Genomic DNA, 24,808 nt, shown 5'->3' with positions numbered 1-24,808 from the left:
GGTTAGGTAAGTGGTCAGGAAAAGCTTCTCTTGGAAATAAGAAAATCAAGACCCAAATGAAGAAGGTCAGCCATGAAGATCAGCCATACTGTAGCATGGGAGAGAGTCCTGCAGGTGGTAGACCTAGCCAAGGAAACCTCCTGCAGTGTGTACATTCACAGTGTGTGAGAACCAGGGCCAGCCTTGGTGGCTGAGGCAGAGGGAGGGAGAGGATGAGTGTACGCAGAGAGAGTGGCAGGGCCAGATCATGGAGAGCCTTGCTGGCTGTGGCCACGAACTTGGGGCTCACGGTAAATTAAAGGAGCTTATGGACAATTCAACAATGGCATTGCTGTCCCACAATAAAAACAGTGTGCCTGTGTGCATGTCGTGGCACTGCCTAGCAGTAGAAGTAAAAGTACTTTGTGAGGGTATGTACTAACTCTGAATATAACACCTACTCTTCTTATGGAGAGCTATGGTTTCGAATCCTATCTGATTAGCTCTAGCTAGGACCACTGAACAAGCTAGTACGTGTTGTGATACTCACCACCCCAAATGGCCCTGGGTCCTGCCTATGCCCATCTGTAAAGGAAGGTGCCAACTTGAAAACACGTGTCCTGGAAGAGAAGGGTTGTCCTCCAGTCTCTGAATCTGGCAATTTAGATGCTGAGCACATTAAGTCCTGCCCAGGCTTGCCTCATGGTAGCTATGGTGAGAGAGGCTATGTGGGCGCATCCTGTGCAGACCCAAGGAAGCACAAGAAAGAATATCTTTGCAGAAGAAGCTGTTGGAACAGAAAGACATAGAATGGGGGGAGGGAGCGGTTGTAGGAAGGTTTTAAAATGAGGGTGAGGATGATTGTTCAGGAAAGAATAGATAGAGCGTACTTGGGAGTGCTACTGCTTCAGTAGAATAATAATTAATAATAATATGTATCTTATTTTAAAGACGTGGGATTTGTGGTTATTATTATTTGAGACAGAGCCTCACCCTGTCACCCATGCTGGAGTACCGTGGCACTCTCATGGCTCACCGCAGCTTCACCGTGGCACTCTCATGGCTCACCGCAGCTTCCTGGGCTCAGGCAATTCTTCTTTTCACCTTCTGGGCTCAGGTGATCCTTCTCAGTCTCCTGAGTAGCTGGGACCACAGGCATGTACTGCACAACTGGTTAATTTTATTTGTTTTTTATTTTTTTGTAGTGGTAAGGTCTCTCTTTGTTGCCCAGGCTGGTCTTATATACCTAGGCTCAAGCATTCCTCTCACCTCAGCCTCCCAAAGTGCTGAAATTACAGGCATAAGCCAACACACCCAGCTCAGAACTATTTTTAGCATGCTGTGTGGCTTTGACTAAGCCAAGTAACGTTTCTGAACCCCAATGTCTTCATTTGGTAAATGGCAATACTATTTTTCCTACCTATCTTCCAGGGGTGTTGTGGGACACCGTAGTTGTGAAGGTGGTTTGAAAGGTGTGATGTGTTGCAGAAATAAAGGCAGGATTTTTATAAGAGGTAGGAAGTGAGTGGTGGCATAAATAGGTCATAAAAAGGGTCACAGTTGTTTATGCATGTAGGCATGGTGGTTTAGATCCACAACAAGCCAAGTGAAGTGTCCTTGCCTCTGAATGAAACTGAGTTTCTAAATAAAAATTCCATTTTAAATTAGGCGGTGACTGAATGGCTGCCAGGGCTTATTACACTTTTCCCTGTGTCTACTGGCAAATTGAATAAAAGGCTGAACTAATTGTTTCCCTAGGTATTTGGAGCCATTGGCAACAATATGGAGGCGGTCAGAAACTGCATTCCAGCTGACTTTGTGGCCCTGGGCTCCAAGCTTCAGCATCCTCACAGCCTGCAGATAGTGAGATCCATGCTAGAGCACAGGAAAGAGAGATAGTATGAAGGGCCTATGGATTGGACAGATTATGTGAATGGCAGGTGATGAGAAAACCTTTCTGATTGGATAAATTGGGTCCCATGACAATCTTGAACCAACCAGGGCCAGGATGATTTCAGGCACTGACTGACTTTAGGTCTTGATCCCATGCTCCACTGCAGGTGCCGGTCAGTGATGGGCAAACCCCTGAGGCTGGAGGGAATCAGAGCAGATTTGGAGTCAGCGCTTATCGAATCTGATCACAGTCCTCTAGGGGTGGACAATGCCTGAAATCATAAGTCCCCGTGTCTTCTTTCTCTCTGTGGTGTGTATGACCCTCAGCATTTTTAGCACCCTGGTATTGAAATCTATTTCCAAATTCCATCAGGACAAATGAATGTAGAGATTAGATCCACTATGGGTGTGCGAAAGATTCCAGACAATCGCACAGTCTAAATGACCTGATACAGCATCTTTGTCTCATTTCTTGAGGCAGGTGTCACTTGCCTTCTCAATACAGAGAACATCTTAAATTGAAATATCAAGGGAGGTCATGTATTATTTTTCTTCCTATCTGTTAGTGGGATAAGTTTAACCAAAATATTTACAACTATTGTCTGCTCCTGCCCTTCAAATGGAATTTAGGGTTTATGTCTGTGAATTTCAAATCTCACATTTTAAAAGCACCCTCTTTATATTTTAAACTGAATTAATGGACAGGCAGTCTTCGAGCAGCATTTACTAATCTGCTCCCATTTCGCCATAAATATTCTCATTTTTCTTCTTCCCAGGGGCTAGGCAGAGTTAATATTCCTATAATTAAATATTGCTTAGTAATTGTCTGTCTGTGCATGGCACTAAGTGGATGATGCAAAATAAGAGTTTCAAACGGACAATTCATTTTGACCACTGAATCTGGGGTATGGCATATATTAGAGGAGTGTGTGTAATTGGCAGCATTTCAAAGAAGAGAGTTACTATGTGGAAAGAGCTAAGTTGATAGTTCTTTTTTGTCTTCGGAGTAAAAAAGCATCATCATCTAGGATCAATTCTTTAAAAGCAAAATTGAATTTTTAAGATTTCCCTGACAAAAGTTGCAAAGTTTCAGTTAGACAAGAGGAATATGTTTTTGAAATCTATTGAACAGCATGGTGACTATAGTTCGTAATAATGTACAGTATATTTCAAACTTCTAAGAGAGTAAATTTCAAATGTTCTCTCCCCAAAAATTGAGAAGTATGTGAAGTGATAGATATATTTATTAGTTTGATTTAATCTTCCCACAAGGTATACATATATCAAAAAATCACATTGTCTTCCATGAACATATATAATTATTTATCAATAAAAATTAGAAAAAAATATTTTAAATGCCCTGAGTCTATATATTATTAAATATTATTATTCCAACCTGCAGATAAGGAGCCACAAACAATGAAAAACTGCTTTGCAATCTAAAATTATTGCTATAAATAGAAAAATAAATTATTTTCCTAAATGAGTGAGTTATTTATTAAACGATAAGAAAGATACGTTTTCTCAATAATGATGAGTGTTGTAGGATTTACTTTATGTTTTCTAGCAATAGAATAGTTAAGGATCAAGGACTTATCATTCTTGTCTTGCTTTATGTAGCCATGAAGAACAGTCCACTTGTGTGTTCTAAGACTTAGATAGCAAAACACTCGTATTAAATGTCTTATAACATAAAATAAATACCTTTGGAGCCGCCGGTTTTATTTATATGTTTTGAATCTTGAAATGCTATTTGTAAGTGCTGGGCTGCTCATCAGAATTGTTTTCAATTTAATAATTTAGTACAGCATCTAATTTACATTTTAAGCTGAATTATAGACTTACATTAATTGTCTTGGTTTTTACCTGAAGAAAGATGTGGTAAAGAACTTGTGAAATAGAAAAGCAAACAACTAATCTTGTCATAAGCTTTCTTATAATTCATATTCTTTTAAAGTGAGGAATCAGAAGGATGAATTTTTCCAAGCTCTCTCTAACATCACTGTTTGTTTTGGAGGATTCATGCGGAGGATGTAATGAGAAATAGAAAAGTATTTTTTATGGAATTCTATTTCTTGCTACCTTTCTTTCACCCTTCTCTGACACATAGTAATTAGAAAGCTTTTTTGGGGGGGAGGGAAGAGAAGCATTATTGCTTTTTTTCCTGTTAGATTTGCCCATAAAAGCTTATTTTATTAAATTGACTTTAATAGACGTTTTTTTAACTAACCAAGCTCTTCTGAGATGAGTTTTAGTTTTGGGGGTGTGGGGTGGAATTTTGCAGGTTCAGGTTCAAGGACCCAGAGAGGCATCCAGAACCTGTTTCTCCAAAGCAGAATCCTCATTCTGGGAAACAAAAATCGTTCAAGGAAAGATCAGATAAATAGGGAGGGTGGGGTATGGGGGGTCATGCAATTTTTGGTCAAAAACTGCTGAACACTCACTCACAGCATGGGCCAGTGTGCTTGCAAAATCACCCATCATGAAATGGACAGACATGTTGAAAGAATCACCAAAAACTTTTTCACTGATGCTGAATGCAGTCTCTTTTTTGTTTTTTGAGTCGGAGTCTCACTCTGTCGCCCAGACTGGAGTGCAGTGGCTGCTCCGGGCCACCACAGCCTCGACCTGTTGGGCTCGGGTGATCCTTCCGCCTCAGCCTTCCAAGTAGCCCGAATTACAGGTGTGCGCTACCACGCCCGGCTAATTTTATTTTATTGTAGAGATGAGGTCTCGCCTGCCCAGGCAGGTCTCGAACCCGCGGGCTCAGGCAATCCACTCACCTCAGCCTCCCAAAGGCACGGGATTACAGGCTGAGCCACCAAGTTCGGCTGAATGCAGCCTCTTACAACAGTGCTAGCTGGTACACTGATGCCGGTGAGTTCCCAGAACACTTATCTAGTGGGGAAGGCTGTGCTATAAGGGACCCACTTACCACAAGATAATTCTGTTTTCTTTTTTGTCCTCCCTTGTATGTGCATGCCATCCTAACAAGCATAAGATGTTACCTCAATGTGCTTTTGATTTGCATTTCTAATGACTAGTGACATTGAGCATCTTTCCATACATGCCTGTTGACTATCTGTATGTCTTATTTAGAAAATGTCAATTCAGGTTTTTAGTCCATTAAAAAAAAATTATGACTGGGTTCGGTGGCTCAGCCTGTAATCCCAGCACTTTGGGAGGCCGAGGTGAGTGGATTGCCTGAGCCCATGGGTTCGAGAACCACCCGGGCAGCTTGGTGAGACCTCGTCTCTACAATAAATCAAAAATTAGCCAGGCTTGGAAGGCTGAGGCAGAAGGGTTGCTGGAACCCAGCAGTTCGAGGCTGCGTTGGTCGTGAGCGTGCCACTGCACTCCAGTCTGGGCAACAGAGTGAGACTCCAACTAAAATAAAATAAAGTAAAAAAATAAATTAAAAATAAATCAAAAATTAGCTGGGCGTTGTAGTGCGCTCCTATAGTTCCCGCTATTTGGAAGACTAAGGCAGAGAGATTGCCAGAGCCCAGTAGGTCCAAGCTGGGGTGGCCATGAGTGTGCCACTGCACTCCAGCCTCGGCAACAGAATGAGACTTCAACTCAAAAAAAAATTAAGTTATTGGTTAGCTTGTTTAGTATTGACAATCAGCTCAAGCTTCTACTCAAGTAACCAAACCTCTCACTGCTCTTCAGAGTCACCAGTACAAGCCACTTCAAAGTAACCACTCAGGAAGGTTAATTCGTATTTCACACTCGTTATTGCTGGCTTGGATTTTAATAGTTTTATACCTGTCCTCCAGAGTATTTATCTCAGTAGGGCTGGCTAATCAAGTTTAGGTTTTAATTAAACAGCTGTCATTTGCGTGCTAGCTCTGTGGCAACTTGTGTTGTATTAAATTTTAATTTAGCCTAGGCTTGATAAAAAGAATCTCTCAGACAACAAAGCAGCTCTGTTAGCAGGTTACAGTTGTAATTAAGCAGAGGCTGGCTGAAATACAGATAGATTCACATACAGGGGAGTGATTAGGGATAAACACATGAAATCATTACTCAGTCTTGCAGCCCTGTTCTGGGAATAAGCAGCACCCAGAAGAGTTGGTAGAAGCTTAGAGAAGAAGAGTACACAGAATTTTAGCTATTACATCTTCAATTTTTTCCCTCCCTTTCTCCTTCTCTATTCCCCTCTCCTCTTCTTTTAAAAATCAAATTACTTGTACATCCGGAAGCTAAGCGGTTCCACACTCACTGATGCTCCCCTCTCCTACCTTTTTCACCTCCTCCTTCTCCTCCTCATCTTATTTTTTCATTTGCTCCTTCTTCTTCTTTGCCATTATCATCATTCAAAGGGCAGACCGAAGCCGGGCTCGGTGGCTCAGCCTGTAATCCTGCAACTTTGGGAGGCTGAGGTGAGTGGATTGCCTGAACCCACTGGTTCGAGACCTGCCTGGGCAGGTGAGACCTCATAGCTACAATAAAATCAAAAAATTAGTCGGGCGTGGTAGCACGCGCCTGTAATTCGGGCTACTCAGGAGGCTGAGGCGGAAGGATTGCCGGAGCCCAGCAGGTAGAGGCTGTGGTGGCCGGGAGTGGCCACTGCACTCCAGTCTGGGTGACAGAGTGAGACTCCAACTAAAAAAAAAAAAAAAAAAAAGAAAGGACAGACCGAGAGCTGAACCCATTTTTTAAATCTTGTTCCTAAACCTTAATACAATGATGAGAAAGTAGAAACTATGTTTTGGAGAAATGCGTACTTCGGGTAAAATTAACCTTGCCGACTTTATCTTTTCAGAAACACAGACTTCCTAATGCCAGTGATATCTCAAGCTGCAATCAAGCTTACGTAGAGTAAAGGGAATTTGCAAGGCCTAAGACATCATGCATTGGGCAAGGATTATAAAAGTCATGAAACTTGTGATTACAAAAGTTATGACTGCTCAGAAGGGGAGCAGGTAGGGATCCAATATTCCAGTAAATTGGGCGCTATCTACAAGGAAGTCAAGGATTCCCCAAAGCTATCCACTGGGAATGCATGGGAGATAGAGGGAGATTAGCTCTAAGGAATGTCATTTGGGAAGGTGCAGGAGCACTGAAATCCTTGTCACGCCCTTCTCTAGGGGCTATGCTAATATAGACAGACATTAATGGATCTCTGTGTCCCCAAGACATTCTCAGGTGGTCGATAAGGAAGTCACGGTAGCCACACTCTACCTGATTGCAGCATCTCCAGGGGAAAGGATTTAAGCCAGAGCTTGAGGGGGCTACAGGGCCATACTCATCTAGAGTGTAGGTCTGCTCCCTGTCTGTGGGGAGTGAGCTTATCTTAAATAAATCTTTTCTTCTCTCGCCGCTTTGTGTGTTGCAATTCTTTGCATTACTCGGATATCTGGGTTGTCAGCGCATACCTCTGGCTTGCTGGCTCCAGCAGTGCTGCACCTCCCCTCGCCTCTCCAACCATCCCTCCATGCTCACCCTATCCATGCCTTAACAATTACCTTTAGCTGGGCTCGGTGGCTCAGCCTGTAATCCCGGGCTTTGGGAGGTTGAAGTGAGTGGATTACCTGAGCCCACGGGTTTGAGACCTGCCCAGACAACTTGGCGAGACCTCATCTCTACAATAAATAAATTAAAAATCAGCCAGGTGTGGTAGCGCGTGCCTGTAATTCCAGCTACTCAGAAGGCTGAGGTGGAAGGATCACCGGAGCCCAGGAGGTCGAGGCTACAGTGTCCAGGAGCGTGCCACTGCACTCCAGTCTGGGCGACAGAGTGAGACTCCAACTCAAAAAAAAACCAAAAAAACAATCATCTTTAGATTATCTTTCTTCTTTTTGTTTCATTTTAAAATAGCTTCTATTGCTATATCTTCAAGGTCAGTAATATTTTATTCTGTATTTTCTAATCTGTTACTAATCTTGAATAATCTTATTCGTTATTTTAACTTTCACCCCTAAAATTTGAGTCTTTTTATTTTTCTTCTATGACTCTACTTCATTCTTAGAATATTAAAATAAAATTATAATAACTATTTAATGTCCTTTTATGCAATTTCATTTATCTGTGTAAGTTCTGGGTGGATTTCTGTTGTTAATTTTCTCTTCTTCCTGAATATTGCTTTTCTTCTTCTTCTTCTTTTTTTTTACAAGGCCAGTAGTTTTTTATTGGGTGCAAGACATTGTGAATTTACCTTGTTGCATGCTAGACATCTTGGGATACCTGTAAATATTCCTATAATTTTTTCTGGGACAAAGTAAAATGACTTGGAAATAGTTTGACCATTTTGGAAGTGGCTTATAATTTGTCAGGTAAAATTGGAGCAGCGTCTAGTCTAAGGATATTTATTCTCCACCACTGAGGCAAGAATCATCTGAGCATCCTACCAAATGTAACATGAACTTGAATCTTAGTTTGTGATACCTCACACAGTTTCTCTCTGTTGGTTGGAAAAAGACATTGGCAAAATTATAATATTTGCATTTTTTTCCTCCTTTCTGTTGCCTATCTTGATGCTTTTGAGTAGACTTATTAGTCAAGATGCCACTAGTTGCAAATTTTAAAAAGTTCAATTCACAATGACTTAAACAAACCAGCTTACACATTTGACCTCCCAGGGCAACTGGCTTCAAACACAGCCTGATTAGACATCATTTACACGGGTGCAACTCTCTCTGCCTCTTGACCCTGACTTCCTTCATTTGGAATTTGCTCCCAGGAGGCCTTTACCTTGAAAGACTTCTGGCATTTTCTAAAGTGCATGCTGACAGGAGAAAGATAAATTATTTATTTATTTTTCTTCAAAATAGTTCCAGCCAATGTTCTGGGATTTGATCTCACTAATATGTCTTGGGTTGCATAATCATACCTGAATTGGCCGGGCCTGTGGCTTAGCCTATAATCCCAGCACTTTGGGAGGCCAAAGGTGAGTGAATTGCCTGAGCCCGTGGATTTGAGACCAGTCCCAGCAACTTGGTGAGACCTCATTTCCACCAATTAATAAAAGAAAATTAGCCGGGCGTGGTAGTGCATGCCTGTAGTTATGGTTATTTGGAAGACTGAACCCAGCAGGTCGACACTGGGGTGGCCGTAAGCATGCCACTGCTCTCCAGCCTGAGTTAAGCATTGTGAATACATAGAATATCCTGATTAGTAAATACACAGAATTCCTGGGCTTTTGATTCATCAAGCTTGAGTCATGAGCCTACGTTAATACTTGGGTAGACGCAATGGGCCTAGTTTTACCCAGGATACATACCCTGATAATGGGTGGAGAATGGTATCTGAAGGAAAACCAAAATATTGTTTTGTTTTGTTTTTTTTGAGTTGGAGTCTCACTCTGTCGCCCAGACTGGAGTGCAGTGGCCGCTCCCGGCCACCACAGCCTCAACCGGCTGGGCTCCAGCAATCCTTCCACCTCAGCCTTCCAAGTAGCCGGAACTACAGGCGCACACTACCATACCCGGCTAATTTTTTGATTTATTGTGGAGATGAGGTCTTGCCAAGTTGCCCAGGTGGGTCTCAAACCTGTGGGCGCAGGCAATCCACTCATCTCAGCCTCCCAAAGTGTGGGATTACAGGCTGAACCATCAAGCCCGGCCAAAATATGTTGTCAAAAGACATAGAACGTGAGTATACACAGGCATAAGCAACCACTGCAACAAGTACTCAATTATTATTTAATTCGTTTACCGGGTTAATTCATTAGGTATTCATTTAATCTATGTGTTGTGAGACCACGAGCACATCCTCATTTAATTATACACAGTATGTTTGTTCCTACAGTCATACCTTAGTCCACCATTTGGTACATTAGCCCTATCCTTTCCTTCGTTAATATTCACATTTGTATATATAGTCTCCCTGGGGAGCCTGGAATATTAAAGGGTAGAGACCTATCTTGTTTTGTTTGAATTTGGCCTCTACATGTCTAAAATGGATCTGAAAAAAGAATATATATTCTGAAAACATTTATTGAATTAATGGAATGAACAAATGAAAGTGATTTTATGAGTATACAAAATGCCAGTGACTTCCATTCTTGGCTTGATTGCCATTGTTTAAAAATATTGATTCCAAAATTATTACTTAGTATCAACATGAAGTAATTGATTGCAAGTTCAAAATCAATGACAAGCAAATTGTCTTTAAATTTGAGACTGATAACTTGTACCTCATCAAGTTTGTAAGACTATCAAATAAGAAATCATATATAAAGTATTTAGATCAGCACCTGGAACATAGCACTTGATATATTTTAGATGATATTACAAATATCTGTGGTATTGATACCTTCAATTTCATCTTTTCAGGATTTGAGCAGAATTATAAGGGCCTGATTTGAAAAGCAGTATGTGGAAACTACTTAGCTACTAGGCTGAGGCTTGGACTACAAATGAGAAAAGTACTAACATATCCATCTGTTTTCTAAAATCTGGAGAGAGTTAATTATTAAGTGTTTGATGCACTGTCATATGTGGATTGTGTTGCCTAGTTTATCTGGTTGCTGTTCGTTCTTTTCTTTCTTTTTTTTTTGAGTTGGAGTCTCACTCTGTTGCCCAGAATGGAGTGCAGTGGCTGCTCCCGGCCACCGCAGCCTCGACCTGCTCGGCTCCGGTGTTCCTTCTGCCTCAGCCTTCCAAGTAGCCAGAATTACAGGCATGCGCTACCATGCCCAGGTGATTTTTTGATTTATTGTAGAGATGAGGTCTTGCTGCCCAGGCGGATCTTGAACCCGCGGGCTTGGGCAATCCACTCACCTCAGCCTCCCAAAGGCGCGGGATTACAGGCTGAGCCACCGAGCCTGGCTCATACTTTTCAAAAATATTTAGATTTAGGCACATCTACAGAAATCCCTTCTTGAACATGTTCGATCATTCTTTAATTCATTTCTTGAGCTAATATTGTTGAGTGCCTATTACAATAATAACTAAAATTATTGAGTCCTTAACCATGGGATGAGATAGTTAGAAGCACTTTATATAGATTAGCAGTTTAATCGCTACAACCCTATATGACATTGCTATTTTTATCCCCATCTTCAAGATAAGGGAATTGAAGCACTTCTATGTAAAGTACATTGCGCAAGGTTGCACTGGTAATAGTGGTTCATGTGGACACTTTTAATGGCAGTGGAAGTAGAACTTCTATGGAAGTTCAATCTCCCAGATTTCTTTGCATCCAGGATGTTCATGTGACCTAGATGTAGCCAGAAAACCACTGTGTTAAGTGCGACAATAATCCTTCAGGAGAAACTTACTTTCCCATTTAAAAGGGACTGATGCATGCACTCCAGCCTGGGAGATAGAGTGAGATTCTAATTCAAAAAAAATAAAAATAAAAATAAATAAAGGGGACTGATGCGGCAGGCATATTTCATCCCCCATCTGCTCCTCATGTCTTTCTAATTTGACTATGAGCACTTTGCCTAGCAGGGTGGCTGCTATCTTGTTACCACTAGGGAGTATCCAAGCCAGTTCAAAAATGCCTCCCTGACCTCATTGGGATATGAAAGCAAAGCCTGCACTCACATTACTACAGACTTCTGATTATGCAGATTAAAACATGACCTTTAAGGGTTTAATTTGCTCTACCACGTTTTCTACTTCTGTAGCTAAACATAACCATCACTAAAGCAAGATGGTTTAGTCTGGATTCCAACGAAGACAGTTTGGTTGCAGAACCCATGCACTTAACCTTCATCCTGACCTTCCTCTCAAGTGTTTGACGGTATTCCAGAGCCTGGGGATTGGTGGAAATCAGAAAATATGTGGTGGGCAGCCTCATGAAACTCGAGTTTTTAAATGTTTAAATGCTAAAACAAAACTATATTTACACTTACAAACTGTAGAAAAACTAGGCAGGGAAAGCCTGGTGCTATGAGAGAGAATGATTCTGGGAGCAATCAGAAAAAAAGATAAACTGACAGTTGCTAACTTTTTAAATATCTCTAATTTGGGGGTATGGAAAAAAGACTGCGTTTCTCTGGAAGAAGACATAGTGATCAATTGCAGGTAGCACATTCTGGTGTGGAGTTGTTTATATTCTGTGGTTGGCCCCACTTTGTTTGTGTCATTGTCCTCTTAGATTTCACCCACATTCAATTTAATAGTAAGCTTAGGATGGAGATGATTATTTCCAAAACAAAGGTTGTGTGGACATTTTGAAAAAAAAATAATACAATAAAGGCAAGACAGGCTCTGATTGTGTTGTGTGTGAGACATGTTGATGAGGACAGAGAAGTCTCTATTCTGTCTGGAATGGGGGACTCCTGGCTCTTAATCTCAACCAGAAGTAATTCTCTTTCTAGTTCTTGGCAATAGGAGAATATTTCCTAAACTGTGTTCATATATCACAACTACGATGATTGTCAACTTCAAGGATCACTTGCATTTTTACTTTCTTGATAGTTTTTTAGAGAAAATTAAATTTACAATTTAACAACAAATCTTAGCTTAAGTCCAACATCATAAAACTCACTAAACAGTATCATGCTTCTTAATTTTCTTGATATACATTAAAATAATTAGCAATTAAAATAAAATATTTATCCATGAATCATTTTACATTATTTTGAATATTAACACATTTTAATTATGCTCTAAGCACATCTCTCCTATTTCTTAATTCCATGGCCAACTTTATGTCTCTAAGTCCAGTTAGGATCCAGTTTATCATTCTTTCAGTTTATCTCCAAGGGTCTGTTTGAACCACAATCTTTTCCTATTTTTTAAACACATCAGTTGGTTTCTTCCTTTTGTAGCAGAGATTCAGAAGTTAGCTCTTAGAAAGTAGAGCTGAATCTTCAGAAACATACTTCCCCCTTTAACTTGTTAAAAGAGACCTTTAGGCTCTATTTGTTCATTTTATTTTATTTTATTTTATTTTTTAATTTTTTTTTTTAGTTGAAGTCTCACTCTGTCACCCAGACTGAAGTACAGTGGCTGCTCCTGGTCACCACAGCCTCGACCTGCTGGGCTCCGGTGATCCTTCTGCCTCAGCCTTCCAAGTAGCTGGAATTACAGGCATGCACTACCACGCCCAGCTGATTTTTTGATTTATGGTAGAGATGAGGTCTCGCTGCCCAGGCGGGTCTCGAACCCGCGGGCTCAGGCAATCCACTCACCTCAGCCTCCCAAAGGCACGGGATTGCAGGCTGAGCCACCGAGCCCGGCTTATACTTGTTCATTTTAGAAAAAGCATAACAATGCTGAGTTTCATGCTTCCTCACATTTACTTCTTCTTATACAGATGTTGAACTTAAATTTAACTTTATCTTAGGAACTTCAAGGTAGACAGAAAAGCCTTCAAGTTTTCTCCTGCAGTATAAAAAATGTTCAAGGAGTTAATTTTTTCTTGTCATCTAAAATTAGACAGGAAGTCTTTTGTAGAAGACTTTCCTTTAAGTTATTGAGTGGTGATACAGATTAAATGATATTATCTTATACATTCACTTTTTTCTTTTAGATTTGGAAACCTCAATTAACTTCGACATGTTTTCTGGTTGTGGAGACTTAATTTTTTTCAAGAGACAAAAATTGAATGAGCTAAATTGCTGCCTGATGTCTCAATGTGTGCTATGTAAATCTTAGACTAAGCAAGTGGAAGGACGTTGGAAGCAAATCAGAATTTGAAATCTGCAGCAGGTCACATGGGTTCATTTGCAAAGAAATATGAATGCATCCAAATATGGATGATTTGTTGCCCTCGGTTGCTTTTGACAATGCACTTTATTTGCTATCCCGACAAGCATCACTGCAGAAGGGAGACAAGAATCATTGCACCTGGAGGTAGTATCTGCATGTGTGTACCCTGGTGGAAATTTGCTTCATCTCTCTTCTGCCAAGATCCTGTGGTAAAGCCTCATGAGGTGGGACTCTCATTTTCATGTCCTGAGAGAGGAAGTCCAGGTCCATGACGGACTTTGTTCCATTATTACATTCTTCTTGGTTGACTTCACTGGTGGTTAATTTACGTGTCAATTTGACTGTGGCATGGGGTGCCCAGATGGTTGACTAAACAGTATTTTTGGATGTTTTTGTGAGAGTACCTCTGGATGAGATTAACATTTGAATTGGTAGACTGCAGCTAGCTCTCTCCAATGTGAATGGTTGGGCATCTAATCCTTTGGGGGTCTGAATAGAAGAAATAGGTCAATAAAGGTTGAATTAACTCTCTTGCCTGATTCTCTGAGTCTCTGCCATGGGGCTGGGACTCAGGTATTTGACTTTGAATTGGAACTTGCACCACCGGACTTCCTGGATCTCCATCTTGTAGTTGGCTTCACGATCATAATACTCCTCATAATATCTGTGTAATCTCCTATGGATTTTATTTCTCTAGAGAACTCAGGGTAATGCAAGTGCTACTAACACTATTTGACTTCCATTATTTTCTCTCCAGCCTGCCAGATATACCACTTTTGAAGACAATATCCCTTGACTAAACTGTCACTTTTGCAACATTATGAAGATGGGGCTTTCTTCGTAGCAGGTCATGATAGAAGGATACAGTTCAGCCTGATGTTCAGAGGAAAACACTGTGGTATGCAGGTCACCATATTCTAAACAATGTTAATATTTTACTGGAAGATACCCAATTCTGTTACAAATCCTTGGACCTTTGTAAATTGAGGGGATCTAATTAATTGGCTGCGCCATGCTTGTCATAATTTTAATGTCTATATTGATAACACATTATGTATGCAGTAACTCCAAGAGGAATAAAGAATTTCATGAAGTTACGCTTTTTTTTACATTACATTGACATCATCATGGGGCACCTCCAGATTGTGAAGCACTTATTAGCATCCTGTATAAGAGCCTTGCTAGGGAGCTATGGAGTTGTCACTTTCCAAAAGTGAAGGAAATTTGATTTGTTTCAGACAGGGTCCTGAAAGGACTATCAAACATTACTAGGAAACATTTCAAATAAATTATTGTATGAAGTTCAGACTGTGTGTTAGCTAAGGAAGAAAATATCTATTATAGTAATAATGTAAATTTAAAAATATATATGTATTGTGTGTCTCATGAATGTATGTATTTTGGGTAAAAGATAAATAAACTTATTAGGATCCAGAATTTGGAAAAGGATGGTAGCCTGGAACTTTGTGCCTAGTCTAGTAAAAGTAGAATAGATGAATATAGAATTTTATGATTAGATAAAAAAAAATTACCTTTACTACTTGAGAATGTGAAAGATGTAGTTTAACAGTAAAATGTGAGTATGCATGAAACATCTTAATGTAATCTTCAGTGTCATTTATCAGTGTAGATTATCAGAATGCCTTTCTTGAAGATAACTATATATATTTATAGAAAGAGAGAGAGAGAGAGAGAGAGAGAGAGAGAGAAAGAGAGAGAGAGACCTCCAACATTGTAACCTTGAAGGCATGATATTCTCATGATATTCTCTTACCAATTTTCTTTGAATGTCTTCACAGGAAGGAAGAAAATGATGAACTTCCATAGTGTGGTTATACTGTGATATATATAATCGTAAATTGAAGGTCTGACAATTAAGCTTGTGAACGTGCCACTATATGCTTATGTTGGCAGCACTGTACAAACAACTTAGTAAGGTTTCATAACCTTGGTATATCAGTATCTCACGGCTGTGTTCATGCTGATGTGTAGCAGTATCTTGCTGAGTGGTGTTCATTATTGTTGTTGAATGTTTTCGTGTGCCCTTGTAAGAATCTCAGAGCTTGAATCAGTGCAATGAACAAACATTAAATTTCTTGTTAAACTTGGCAAGAGAGAAACTAAAATCAGGGACATGCTAGTCCAGGTTTTGGGGATGATACCATGAAGAAAACGGCCGTGTATAAATTGATTAAACGTTTTTCTAAGGGGAGAGAAAGCACCACTGATGAAGAGAGATCAGGATGGCCAGTAAAGAGCAGAACTGTCAAAAACATTGCAAAAATTGGTTGAGTTGTGGATCAAAATCATTGGTGAACTGTGAGGAGCATAGCAAACCAAATAAACAATATTAGAGAAACAGGAAAATCTTACCTCAAAATCTTGGCATGAGAAAGGTGTGCCCTGAAGGAGCTCTTGTATCAGGACAAAGTGCCAGCTCACACAACACTGTCTGTGAGGGAGGTTTTAGCCAGTAAACAAATAACTGTATTGTAACATCCTCTTTACTCACCTGATCTTGTTTCCAATCACTTTTTTCTTTACATGAAGATAAAGGAAATATTGAAAGGCAGATATTTTGATGACATTCAGGACATCAAGCTTAATACAATGACAGCTATGATGTCACTCCAGAAAAAGAGTTCCAAAATTGCTTTGACAGGTGGTCTAAATGCTGGCATCAGTGCATAGCTACCCAAGGGGAGTGCTTCAAAGGTGACCATTGTAATATTCAACAATGAGTTATGTGGCACTTTCTCTTGGATGACTTTGTGAACTATCAGTCCTCACAGTTCTAAGTGATGGGCACATGTTTTTATGTGCTAGTAATTTTGTTGTTTATCAACAAATTGTGACTTCTAGAGTCCCAGAATTCTATCCTACATTAGTATCATGGGATGTACTCTTTCATTCCAAGAGAGTAAGAAAAGTATAGTCATGGTCACCTTGATGACAGTGACTACCAACTTCTCTGTGCAAGAACTCAGTTTCTCAGCTTTCAGTATCAGCTATACTAGTCACTACTGAGATGCTAAAGATGTTGTAAAAGAACATTCATATCTGAAAGTTATTCCTGCTTCCAGGGAACTGTCTTGTTTCTAAACTTGGGCTGTGAAGGTAAGGCAGAGAGTCTTCCCATGGATTTTCTTAGAGGAAATCTAAAGTTACTTGGTGCTTGCCTAGAAATGGGCAGGGAAGCTCTTTGCCTAGAAGTAGAACCTGATGTCACCTCTGGAGAAAATCACTGGCTTTAAAATAGCAGTGAATTTCCTGGGTTAATGTGGGGCAACTAAAAAAAAAATCTGGCACTAACATTTTATTAACTATTAGGATATGCAGAGATCCCTCAACGAGTGGTGGCTGAGCCAAAATTAGAACCCAACTACACTTGATTCCAATTCTCCTATGCATCCATGAATGGGTGATGTCATCTCCTGGCACTGACATGCTCTACTGTTAGGTCACATGACCTACTTTGGGGCAGGACACACATGACTTTCATTTTCATAGTATGTATTGAATATTTTTAAAGTAGACAAATATCAGGCAGAGTGGTAGGTGATATTGATACACAAGATTGGCAAGGTCCCTGCTGTCTTGGACCTGAAAGCTTAAAGATAAGACCAATAGACTAATAAAGGAACACATTATGACATACACATCTGTCGTTGAAATCAGCAATGCTTTGAAAATAATATTTGCTCCATAAATTTCATGTGGGATGGAATTGAGTGGAAAGAAGTAGACTCCAAGGAAATATTGGTACTCACTGAGTTCCTGTAGCACTTTTACTTTGGCCATGAGGATAACTTTCATTCATTCTTTCAGTTGACATTTGCTGAAAACATGGCTCACCAGACAAATACTGTGAGAGGTGTTGAAGCAAGAGAGATAGATAAGACCTGAACCTCTCAGAGGTTGTAAATATCTCTCCAATTTACTGCTAGATAATTTTGACTTTTTTTATTGTCACCTAACTAAAAATATTTTTTCTATAGAATTAAACTCATAACAAAATTGATCATACTTTCAATGGGAGAAGTAATTTCACCTTTAGAATCATAAACCACTGTACCAAAAATTCAAATAATTTACTTGATCTAAATTAATTGGGGGCACGTCTTTTCTTGTAACAATGTTGATGACTATAATTATTGATATTAATTTTTACCTTGTGCCAGACACTGTGCTCAGCATTTTCTCTGCATATCTCTCTTGACCTTTCAAATTCATCTATGTGTCAGACTCTAACATGATCTTCATTTCACAGATCAGATAAATTACTGGAATAAAGCCATTCAATATTCTGAAGGTCAGGAGTCTGGAATTAGTTCCATTGACTAAAATTAAGATAATTGCAGCTGAGTTTCTCTTGAAGACTATGGGAGAATCTATTTTCTTTCCATTCTGTGTTCCTAGAGGTTGCCCAGATAACTTGGCTCATGGCCACTTTCACCATCTTCAAGGCCAGCAAAGTCAAAATGAGTCTTTCTCATGCTTTCTTATCTCTGGTTCTTCCTCCTTTGTCCACTTACAAGGCCCTGCAGTTACACTGAACCCATTTGAATAATGCAGGATAATTTCTGCATCTCGGTGTCTTTGATTTGCAGCCCTAATTCAATCTGCAACCTTAATTTCTCCACGTAAATGAAAAAATTCACAGGTTGTAGAAGTTAGGATGTGGAACTTGTTGGGATGAGGGTTGGGTAACATTATTCTGCATCTCAAAAACAGAGCACAACCTGGAACCTCAAGGATTCCAGGTAAGCAGAGTGAAGGAGGAGTCAAATATTACTGAAAATCGGAAAGAGTGCAGATATGCCCACCTGGGCTTCCAGGCTAATTGCCAACACCTGCAGGGAGCCCACCAATCACAGTTTTCAAAGAGCAAGTCACTTCTTTGTCAAATGTCAGCTTGGGCTGATTCTTGAGTAAGGATAAATTTAGCTTCCTGTATACATTTGCTGTTTTCTTTGTAAAAACAATGTTTTTACTGGAAGTAATTGTTTTCAAAAAAGGAGCCAACACAGTGGGAGCTACCAGAATTTAGGAACAGCTACCCTGAAAGCTGTCTGGTCTACTGCTTCTGGGGTCATATTTAACACATTGATGAGATGACTTGCAGCCGCCCTTGCTCCAGAATATCAGCATATTATTTTATGTCAGTGCAATGACCAAGATGGAGAATTTGACAACCTCCATAGATGTGACTAATGGCACCTTATAAAGTTTAGTAAAATAAGCCCTATAATGGTCAAACACAGCTGAGCCACAAGCCTTGAGCAGTGAAGGGGAAAATGTGATCCTTTATATCTTCAGTTAACTTTAGAAATATTACTCTGATTTAGTTGACCCTTGCAGACTGATGTCTAAGAAGCCCATTGAATGCTTGCCATAAACAAGAAAAAAAGGAAAAGCATATCTCTTACATGTTTGTTCTTTTGCACATTATGAATAATGTTTGAATCCACTTCCTTGTTCATTCACCTGAACGTTCAGTGTCAGATATCACCTGGGGGCATCAACATTTTTCGATTGACTGACTGTAAATAAATATTAAGTTGTATTTTTATAACAGACTCATGAGGTTGGCTGAGCAACTGCCATCATGCTATCTCAAGAGGATTTTGTGGTTCAGAATATTTGACTTACTGGAGGTTCCAGAGTTAGTGGCCGGGAGGTGAACCATGGTTTCTGTAGCAGAGGCAGCGGTGATTATAAGCATGAGCTCTGGAGTCAGATCTCCTGAGTTCACACTCCTGGTCTCACATCTTGTGTAAGATCATACAGATAACATATAGTAGACTGAGTAGACCCTTAGATTCTAGATGAGAAGTTTGAAGAATGGGTAATAATATCATCTACCTTGTGTTTGTAGGGATTGATGATATAATATATGCATGGCACGTAGAACTGTACCTAAAATACAAAAAATGCAATATAACTATGAACTCCTGTTGTTCTCCTAACATCTATTCTCTTGTATAATATGACCCCATTGGAGAGACTGGACATTCTTCATTCTACCCATTCCCCACCCCTTCCATTTTTCATTGAGATCAGCTCTTCCTAATTTCCATGATTTCTGGTAGGGATGGATTCCAGAGTGGTCTTGTCACTCAGCCTGACCCGTCAGCTCTCTATCTCCCTGACCAAAATAATTAGTTCTGAAATGGTTGTGTGATCCATGTTTTACCACTGTGACCTGAGAGACCAACATAGACAGCCCTTTATCAGCTGAGATGAACCCTAAGTTTAAGGAAACACAAATTACCTATGGGGCAGGGGTTCAGGGTTTGACGATTTCCTAAATTTCCAGGCCTCTACAAAAGACCACACTTTTGGTAAAGACCCTAACAACAGGAGCTGCTATTAGGCAAATTATCAGAAGCTTTCTAACTCTTATTTACAACCCAGACCACTATAACTGATTAGACTGAGAACCTGCCTTACAGACATTCTTTTCTGATAAACAACTGCAGACCTTAAGCCAGTTTCAGCCAGCTTTTTTAGAGATGGCATGCAAACTCTCTTTGTGCCCTATACTTTACTTTTTGGTGAAAAGAACCAAATTCCATCTCATTTTAATGCAAAAATCCTGCCCCAAAGTAAACATGGGATGTATGTTACATATACATTTACACATTGCAGCACTCAACTCCCCTCATAAATATGTATAGCAATCTCCCAAAACCTACTGAATATGTATGAGTCTATTGTGTGAAGCTAAAATACTAATCTTCCCTTCCCCTCTTCAAAAGAGAGCACCTTCAGCAAATTCAGAGAATTTCTTTCTCTTGATCTTTAATGTCCAAGTGTAATTACATGATATGACAGAATCCTTAGTCATCCCAAACACAAAGAGGTTTGGGTATACTAACCACATTCTCAAAGGTCTTCCAGTGCTCACAAGAAAGATTGGGAGCAGAGCAAGTCATCTGAAAGAGTCCCTTTGGTGGTTCAAGTTCCAAGGTTTGAGTGTGGAATGCTGGAGAAGGTATTTGGAATAGGTAACCTTTAGGACCTTCTTAGAGTTAAGTTGTAATGAGATGATGCAGAGTGACAGACACACAGCACATTCAGAACCTGTATTCTTCTCAATACAAAGTGAAATATTGCTTCCACTAGAAGGGGGTAAAACAAACCATCCACGCATGGTTTGTGACACTGCTTTGACATGAAAGCTGCCATCGTGCATGATCTCCCTTGGCTACATTTTGAACTTCAACAACGCACAGCTGCCTATGTAGCAAAGTTTGCTCCTTGCTTTGAAAGCCATTGGGACCTGTATATGCGACTTTTTGCTTTCTAACTTAATCATAAAATTCCTTTCAGCAACAGCAATTCACATTTTTATAACAGTATTTTCATAACTTTTATTTCACAGAGACTATCTTAGAGAGGCCCATTGTGAAAACACTGGAGGAGAAATAAATAAATAAATAAAACATTCCTAAACACAGTAAAGAGATAAGTGATTAGTGATTTTGTTGTTGTTGTTGCTTTGACTTTAGAAATAGTTATTGGCTCAATAAATAGAATGTTTTGAGTCAATGGATTCCCCAGCATGTGGGTATCATGAGAGAAATGGAAACTGACTGCCTGGGGCTGAATATCTGATTTTCAAAGCAGAATTCATGCTCAGATGGAGGAATCAGCATGTCTATCCTGTGAGAGGCTAAGGAGCTTATGTCAAATAAAATCTTTATCTCTGGATGTGGATGGTGAAGTGTGAGAACACTTGGCTTACAACTGATGGCTTCTCTGCCATCTTTCTGGTTAGGAGCCTGCCAGATTAAAAATAGCATAATAAACCGGGCTCGGTGGCTCAGCCTGTAACCCGTGCCTTTGGGAGACTGAGGTGAGTGGATTGCCTGAGCCTGCGGGTTCGAGACCCGCCTGGGCAGCAAGACCTCATCTCTACAATAAATCAAAAAATCAGCCGGGCGTGGTAGTGCGCACCTGTAATTCCGGCTACTCGGAAGGCTGAGGCGGAAGGATCGCCGGAGCCCAGCAGGTCGAGGCTGTGGTGGCCGGGAGCGGCCACTGCACTCCAGCCTGGGTGACAGAGTGAGACTCCAACTCAAAAAAAAAAAACCAACAAAAAAACAACAACAACAAAATAATAATAAAACAAAGAGTCATACTTTGGGATCAGTTGAATAGAAATTGGGGTTGTATAGAAAATAACAATGCTTAATCAAGTGCATTATAGAGTGTCCAAAATGTGGCAGTTCTAAGATGGTTGTTGTAAGCCACAACCTTCCCTGTGATCTTGTAAATTGCTTTCTGACTTTATCACCGTTTCGCAAGTGAAGGCACTAAGCCTGTAGGTACACAGCTTACATTTCACAAGTGGTAACAGGAAGAGTTGAAATGTAAACAACCCACCTGCATCTTCATTGTTCTTCCACTTACTAAGCCTTTTTGCCAGGGGAGTAGAGGCTTGTTTCTGGGCTCATGAACTTGTGTCCCCTGCTAGGTGTGGTATTAATGCTAATATCTTGCCCATGATATTGATCCCCCAAACCAAGATGAAAAGTAGCATTTGTTTCTTTTACGTAAACTATTCCTTAGGAGTTTGAGTGAGAAAGATTCAGTGTCCGTCTCTCCACTCTCTTAGAAGACAGTGAAATTCCCCATTGAGATTTGTTTTGCCTTCATGCCCTAGACCAAAATTTTCCCAACTTTTTCTGGGAACCCGAATGTTCCTTGACAAATGCTTATGTTCTCTCTGGATTTCTCAGAACTGGTTGAAAAATCAGAAAAGCCCACACTAAACTGGCTTAAACAAAATTGGGTAATTTCTTGCATCATATATTCAAACTATGCACAGATTAAGTTTGCCATGAGAACAAACTCTTTGGGATCCTGAGACTTTAACATAATCAGAAAATACTTTTCTTATTTTTCCTCATCTCTCTTCTCTTTCTTGTTTCTATAAATTGATTCTATTCTCTATACTGGAAACATGTTATTTCTAAGACAAAGGGAATCTATCTGCTTAAAGTCCTAGACTCTTAACAGGAGCAGAATCTTCTCTCAGGAAGAAAGGAGTCCTTCCTATCACTTCAGATGGGAAAATGCCAGCTGCAAATCACTGCAGCTGGGAGGATGGCTATATGATTGCCTGTACCTTGAGCCTTAGCCCTACCTTGAACCCTAGTGCACAGGGTCTGTCACTGGAGGGCAGAGTACAGGACTGCTGTCCTAAGGCAAACAAGTAGTGTTAAAATGCCAAACAACAAAATGAGATGACTGATAGAAAGCTTTAGTTACCACTTGTAGAAGACAAAATAAAAGACCCTCCAAAATATCCTCACCCCAGTTTCCAGAAGCTATGGATATGTCACAGTACATGGCAAAAGGAAATTAAGACTGATGATGGGATTAAGTTTATTAATCAGTTGACCTCAAAATAAGGAAATTATCCTGAGTTAGCCAGGTAGACCTGGTACGTCAAAAGGTCCTTAGAAATGGACCCTGGGCAACAGAGCAAGCCTGGGCAGCACAGCTGGACCTCATCTCTATCGAAATAATAATACATTTTCCCCATGCTCATTAACAGGAAGAATCAACATTGTTAAGATGTCCATCCTACCAAATGCAATTTACAGATTCAATGCAATGCCCATTAAATTGCCAACATCATTCTTCTCCAACCTGAAAATGACAATACAAAAATTCATATGGAAACATAAATGACCACAAATTGCCAAAGCAATCTTTAGCAAAAGAAACAAAGTGAGTGGTATCATATTTCCAGACTTCAAACTTCACTACAAAGCTCCAATAATCAAAACAGCCTGGTATTGGTACAAGAACAGACATATGGACCAATGGAACAGGATAGAGATTACAGAAGCAAAACCTTAATTTCTCAACCAACTCATCTTTGGCAAAGCTTTCACCAACAACCACTGGGAAGAGGAGAACCTTTTCAGTAAATAGTGCTGGGAAAACTGGCTGACGATATGCAGAGTGAAAAAAGACCTCTACCTATCACCATACATAAAAGTCAACTCCAAATGGATCAAAAACGTAAATGTAAAATCTCAAAATATAAGAATCTTAGAAAACGCAGGAGACACCCTTACAGAAGTCAGAGTAGGCAACCAATTCCTGATCAATACCCCAGATGTCCATGCCATAAGAGATAAGATAGACAAGTTGGACCTCATTTAACTGAAAAGCTTCTGCAAAGCAATAGAAACCATCAAGAAAGTGGGAAGACAGTCCACAGAATGGGAAAAAATATTAATACATTTTTTTTTAAGTGAAAAAAGAGGCCAGAAGAGGGGTTGAGAAAGAGATTTGATGACACTTTCAGAGTATAAAGATGTGATCTTGTTGGCTTTCATGTTGGAGGGAGAGGCCATGTACAAAAGAATGTGGGAAACTCCCAGAAGCTGGAATAGGCAAATAAATAGATCCTGTCCTAGAGCCTCCAGAAAGGAACATTGTCCTGTCAACATTCTAATATTAGTCCAGAAGAGCTCTGTCAGACTTCTGCCCCTCAGAGCTGTAACATAATAAACTTTTGCTGACTTAAACCACTACATTTGAGTGAATGTGTTACAGTAACAATAGAAACGAATCCATTGCTGTCTTAATGGGTATCTTTTATAAAGACAATATGAATTGGTTTGTTGCACCGTTAGAGATTGAGTAGAAGCTAATCTTTGTAGCAGAGAAGAAAATGATGCAACTTTGTGTCCTGGGGATTTGTTTGAACCTTTCAAGCCAGGTGAATCATTTGTTTAAGAGCTACAGAACTTGCCATGTAGCTATCAGTGTAATAAGACATGGGTTGTACCTGGCTACTTATCAGATGTGGACTGTGACATTTAGACACATTTACAATTCAGGTTTGTTTGATTCCAGGGAAACTAGTGGCTTCATGAAGAAGCAGGTTTAAGGAGCACAATTTGTATTATGGCCAGGTGATGCATAGGCAGACTTAAGGCTTGGGCTCAAAAGATTTGAAGGTTCATATTTTTCTAAGGTCAATTGTAAGGTGGGTGACAGGAAAGCGTCCTAAAATCTGTGACCCTTTTATTATCTGTGAATGTGAATAAAAATACAGCCAAGCCTATGCCACAGAGTTGTGGTGTGAAAAAATAAACAAACATTGTGGATGTGTCCTGAATTGATAGGAAAGCTAAGTGAAAACAAGAAAAGCAATATTTGCCTTAGAAAACGAACCTCTGTTTTCTGGATATTTACTAATTGAAGATCGGAAACCTCTGCTGGTTTTTTTTTTTTTTGAGTTGGAGTCTCACTCTGTCACCCAGACTGGAGTGCAGTGGCTGCTCCCGGCCACC

At 40.0% G+C, this 24,808-nt stretch overlaps 1 pseudogene; it reads left to right on the top strand.

The window, feature by feature from the left end:
• The first annotated feature begins 247 nt into the window (after positions 1 to 247).
• LOC103274682 overlaps positions 248 to 24,808 on the top strand; it is a 28,454-nt pseudogene continuing 3,893 nt past the window's right edge.

Source organism: Carlito syrichta, unplaced genomic scaffold (genome assembly GCF_000164805.1).
Source record: "Carlito syrichta isolate Samal-C Ts95f unplaced genomic scaffold, Tarsius_syrichta-2.0.1 Scaffold314854, whole genome shotgun sequence".
NCBI lineage: Eukaryota > Metazoa > Chordata > Mammalia > Primates > Tarsiidae > Carlito > Carlito syrichta.
Note: the sequence above shows the minus strand (reverse complement) of the source record. Positions and strands in the feature narration are given on the sequence as shown.